The sequence below is a fragment of the Cupressus sempervirens genome, chromosome 7, assembly GCF_028749045.1.
Source record: "Cupressus sempervirens isolate cs-2001-9-10 chromosome 7, ASM2874904v1, whole genome shotgun sequence".
NCBI classification, from domain to species: domain Eukaryota; kingdom Viridiplantae; phylum Streptophyta; class Pinopsida; order Cupressales; family Cupressaceae; genus Cupressus; species Cupressus sempervirens.
The window spans coordinates 439,803,259-439,809,381 of record NC_143124.1 but is presented as its reverse complement, the minus strand read 5'-3'; the positions used below and the strand labels follow the sequence as shown (position 1 = coordinate 439,809,381).

General features: G+C 38.7%; 1 pseudogene; it reads right to left on the bottom strand.

Annotated features, from left to right (window-relative positions):
• Window positions 1–4,246: 4,246 nt before the first annotated feature.
• Window positions 4,247–5,908, bottom strand: LOC149547475 (aldehyde oxidase GLOX pseudogene; annotated as a pseudogene).
• Window positions 5,909–6,123: the final 215 nt, after the last annotated feature.

The following is a 6,123-nucleotide window of genomic DNA, read 5'->3' as shown; positions in this document are numbered from 1 at the left end:
TGCATGAAATTTTTCCAATTTTTACATGGGAAAAACTATCCCACTTATCTTTAGGTAAGGATCTCATTTTTACAACAACAACTTCCTGCCAAAATAAATTAATTAGGAAAACTTGGTTAATATTAAGGGATTTTCAAAAAAACCACCTACCCTAAGATATGCAAACTTGTAAAATTGGATGATCAGACTACTATAAACTTGTGTCAATTATAGGGATTCTGATGAGACTCTTTCTTATGCCTTGCCAGCTAGTTTAAAACATACTTTACCTAGAAAATGACATGAACTTTTCTATAATCAAATAAAACATTACTTCTTTGTAGTGAAGGACAATAATTATATACAAGGATATCATTATCTCAAGGTTTATAAGGTAGAGGGGTGAGATCTTGGGTAGAGACCAAACGGTAAATGAGGTAGGAAGACATAATGAAATCCTTTTTAATGGTTTGAGTTAATTTCAACTACTCCCTCATTGAACCAACTATGATTTTAGACCAACCTAGATACTATTTTCCATCTAGTATGATGTCAATGAAATGATATATCTAATCCTCAAACATAACTACTTCTGGTGAACAATTGACTCTATGAAACTTGAAACTACCAAATCATGAATATAGGATTTCATATTATCTTTATTCAAGCCCTTTGGGAACCTTGAACCATCCTTTTAAAAGCTTTTTGGTCCAATGGCAGGCTATAAAAAGAGTGATTCTTGTTAGGGTTTTCACTAAAATTAGCGTAGGAATACATGTCTCATTGGGTATTTTGAACACACATTATTTTATCTTTGGTCACCAAGAGAAAGACACTCCCACCATGTTTCCTTATAAATTGAGACCTGATGTCATAATGGTTGAAACAATCTTGAAATTGTTTAGAGCTTACTACAGCTTGAGGAAATAATGTAGATTGTCCTAGACCACTATCCATAATTTCACCCATGAATTCACCCTCTACATTTGATTGTAATTTATCATATATAGCGTCTACATTATCTCCCTTCAAGTATGTATTAGTTAGTAGGGGACCTTTTTCATATTAACACCATTCCCAAAAACATGAAGGGAAGACTTCAATACAAGTTCCAAATCTTAAAGAAAAATCACAACTCCTAGTTAATCTTCAAAGATAAATTGTTGAGAACTAAAAACTTGAATGAAGTAATTGTCAAAAAGTTACCTTGAATTCATAGTAGAAGCTTTACTAAACCTCTAGAATCCCCTACTATGTGCTCTCCATAATTAATATTTAAGGCAAGAATGAACTTACTATTTTAAAGAAAAATCTCTATTTAAAATACCAAAACCCCATGAGTAAATTTTGAGAATTGGACTTGGAAATATTTGCTTGCTAGGAAATATTGTACGGTGAGACTGATCAAGGTAATTGCAATAAATGCAATTCTTTTCACTTTTTTCTCCTTACCTCATCATCATTACTTTCACATGTAGTTACTCTCCCCAGGTCTTTAAGCCTTATATTGCATTGTTTATGGGTGCTTAACATTTAATAATTTCACACAAGTTGCACACCTTCATAATTACCTTATTTACCATCATTTTAACTTTTTTGCCCTTATGTCATCAGAGGATGTGCAAAGACCCACTTCTTTGTTCATTATATCCAACTTGATATGTTTCTGCCACGTGCTTATTTTGGGTGTCACATCTCTCCTTGGAAAAATACCTCTATGATGTCGAACCATTCTAAACTATTTTGAACTAGGTTTAAAGTGGTTCAAAAGTACAAAGAGGTTAAAGGGAACACAAGGTTTAAAAGTTCAAGACGTGCTAAATGGAAAGACTTTGTTCGACCAAACTTTGACTAAGGTAAGGGACTGGTTTTAGGACAACTTTGTAGGGTATAAACTTAGGAAAATTTAGATTAAGGGAGAGTTAAAGCCAATGGTTCCAAATAAAATCTAGAACCAAACTCAAGGTGACCCTAAAAAATAAAAGAATTAAGAATACCAAGGGAAAAATAATTTACATATATTTTTTTGGTGGGAAAAAGACCCCTGGTTCTTAAGCATTTTGAAAATGCTAAAAATCATCAATAATGTGTGTGTGTGTGTGTGTGTACATATGTATATACATATATTTGTATATATATGCATATATCTGTATGTAGATATGCATGTATATATACAAATATGTATGTATGTATGTATGCATGCATGCATGTATGTATGTATGTATGTATATGTATATACATACATACATATATACATACATCATACATACATACATATTTGTATATATATACATACATACATACATACATACATACATATTTGTATATACATACATATATACATATCTACATATAGATATATGCATATATATACAAATATATGTATATACATATGTACACACACACACACACACACACACACACACACACACACACACACACACACACACACACACACATCGATTCTTATTTCAAATAATTATTAAAAATAATAATCCTAAACTACACCCATTTTGACACATTTCATTAGTTTACAAGTCATTTTCTAATTTTAAACTATAATGTCACTTTAATGTCATTGAAGTTGAACATGTTTACCTTTGTTATCATTTTCCTTTATAAAAGGGTGATGTGTTTGTGCTTCTACTCAAGTCCAATATTCTTATTATTCATTAATTACAACCTGATTAAAATCTTTAATCCCTTATAGCTCAATACTGCCATAAGAAGCTACTATCTCACCACCATTCTGAAATCCCTAACCCTAAGCCATTTTATACAAAAAATTTGCTTCTTACCAAAATTAGGGCTAGATTATTTTGTCTTAACATGTTAACCTAAAAAGCACTTCATGACGAGGCAACCCAATTTTTTTTTGGGTGTACGATGCCAAGAACTCCAAAGAATTATGAAAAATGTACAGTACTTTCTTGATCAGTCACCACATATCAACGCACTCTAACTCCTTGAGTAGACCCTGTACAAACAACATAGGAGGATTTTTGAAACTTCCTATCATAAAATGCAACCCAAATTTCTTACATAGTGAATAGGTTAAAAACCTTCGAACATGAGTACCATTCATCCCTTGCAACAATCCTAGAGTCAATAGTCAATAGTGCCAAGGTGGTATCTAGACAAGTTACAAAATGACATACATATAAGGATACATATTGTTCATTCAATTCTATTGAGTTGTCATATGATGAGGTGAAAATATAAATAATAAAATATATTTACGAATAGTCTAAATAAAATGGAAAGAATAAGATTTCAAAAAAAATAGAAGTAAAAGTAGAAATATTTAGACCTAGACCACTTGCTTTGTTGCAAAGGCTTCCATGTTCTAGGCTTGAGTACATTGTAAGGTTCAACTATCACTTGAAACATACGAATAAATGAATAGGAAAAATCTTAGATTTTTTTTAGGGAATTTGAATTGATCTCACATCACATAAATTTTTAAAAGGGACCTTAAGAGTATTGAAATTGGTACTTGTTGATACAAGTGGCGGAGAGGCGACTTGCATGCACATATCTCTCATAAGTGGCCACAATCAACCTTAAGAAAAGAAAGTAAGCTCCCTCCACCATCTTGAAAGCACTCAACATCAAATTTATAATTTCCTTAAAAATTCTTAAATATCACTCATTAAGAAAAAATTAAGCTTAGAAAAAGAAAGTCAACTTTGACTATTTAACACTTTTAACCTAAAAATCAAACCTTAGCCAAGAAAAAAAAGTATATTAGTAGAAACTAATAGCAACGAATCAACCCCTCTAATAGTCTTGTCTAACGAGTATCATTAAGAAGATTTGAAGTGCGTCAAATTAAATCGTGTGGGGTCTTTCTATATACAGATCATTAAGGCCCATTATGCAGTTGCGAGACCTCTGGGCTTAATAAGTTTATAGCTCAAAATGTGAAAAGTACAAAACCTTTCTATATAATAATTATTTTTACTTGGAACTGTATTTTTTGTATTAAGTTTTTCTTTACAAGAACGATTTGATAGATCAAAATGACTGGACCCAGCATACGTTCTGATGCACAAGTATTACCAAACAACGAACCAATTGGAATTGAGTATTTCTCTCCAATTTTATTTTGAAATTCAATATTACAACTTTCATAATTATAAATTACAAATTATCCCAAAAAATGCAGCATTCCTATTACATAACATAGTTCGAACAAATGGATCGACTTTAGAAGCTACGCATCCCTCCAAATTAATGAGGAAATCAGCAGTGCATAAAATCCAAGTTATGAGAACTGAACCCACTGGGCAACACTGGGAACACCGTTGTTTACCACAAACAGCATGTAGTATCCCGGCGGCGCCGCCACTGCGCTGGGCGGGGCACTCACAGACGATGAATAAACCACATTCCCAGTGGCACTCGAAACGAGCGTCGGTGTTTTGGCTGCGAGGCTGAGCAGCCTCTGGTTCATCGAATTGCTGTGCGTCGTAAACGACGGAGCGTAGGCATTGAACTGCACAACGCCTGTCAGACGATTGGGAACGGAGTAAACAACCGTGAAAGTGGCCGCATAAGAGACTGAGCTCGATGAAACGGATCTTATATTAGGGCGGAACGGGCGAGTGTAGACGTTTTCCAAGTAATAAGGACTGTACGCCTCGAGCCGGAGCTCGGTCGGGAAGTTGGTTCCCGTGAAGACGTAACCCGCGTGGGGATTTGACCCGCCCACAATCACTCTCCCGTCGGCCATTATGTTGGCAGTCGAGTGGTACATTCTCGGTATGCCCGTGGCCGCCAGTGTGAAGAAGCGCTGCCCCGCGGCTGCATTGGGACGGTAGAGAAAAGGCGTGACGACAGGGTCGGTCGCCATGTCCCAACCTGCGACGCCCTTTGCGGCTCCATTGATGATGATGATTTCAGCGTTGGGGAGAATGAGCATGTCCGACATGGTTCTCGCCCCGGGCATCTCTTCCATGCTCCACGACGGACTCGGGTCCGTGATGACCATCCGTCCACAGCTGCGGAGCGCGGCCGTGAAGTTACCGGCGGTAGCCTGTGCGAAGCCATTGTCCGGACATCCCCCGCAGATGAGAACTTCCACTTTGGCGAACCCGTCTGCGGCGGAGAGCGGCAGCATGACGGATGACCCGGTGGACGGGTAGTTCCTTGGGCCGTCGCCAGGCATCCTGGGAAACGTCTTGACGACAGCATTGGTTTTGTAGTTGAGGAGAATGGAGTTCCTGTTAGCGAAGATGTAGAGATTGCCGTCGGAGGAGAGGTGGAGAAACGGGTAGAGGTTGTTTTCCACTTGGGCGCTGGTTCGGGTCTGGGAGAGGAACGGGAGGTTGAAAACTCCTTCGCCGGGGTTCTTTGGGACGAACTCGTAGTGGAACATCCGGGTGCCTCCGACGACGATGATGCGATTGTCGGGCAGGATCTGGTTGGCGGCGTACCACCGGTCTGCGCCGAGCTTTGGCCCAGCGAAGTTGTTCCAGTCGCAGTTACCGGTCGAACAGGGAACGAAGTAACGGATGTCCCGCGAGCCGTCACGGTAGCCGCCGGTTTGCACGAGCGTGCCGTTAGCGGTGAAGGCCCCGGATGAGCACCAGGAGTCGGTGAAGAGCATTACGGGTCTGACTTGGTTAGATGACATCTTGTACTCGATGGAATGAGCGGTGCAGTCGTGGGTGAGGGCTGTGTCTTGTGGGTTGTCTCGGCATCGGCCGTTGTCTAGGTTGAGCTGCGAGGGGCCGAAGTTTGTCCTGTCAAACATCACCACCGTGTTTTCATGCGTGGTGGTCATGTGCATCGCTGACACCCCGCCGTTTTGTACGAGAAGTCTCCATCTTCCTAGCTTCACTGCCAGTTGCGCCTCTGCTTCCGGTGCCCAATATAGGCTCAGCAGCAATGCTGTCACTATACAGTACAAAGTCGTCAACTTCATTTTTGTTACGCTACGTAGCCTATCTTATGGACAATTTGGTGAGTCCAAAGAGCAGATCAAATAATGGCCAGATACAATAAAAATTAAGACACAGCACAAGTAATTATATTGATAGGCCAATATCTTCTATTCCCCGTTACAGCGAATATAGAATCCACTCATCATTCTATATGTGTTTCGGTCTCCAGGTATGAAGAGACAAATATGAAATGAGG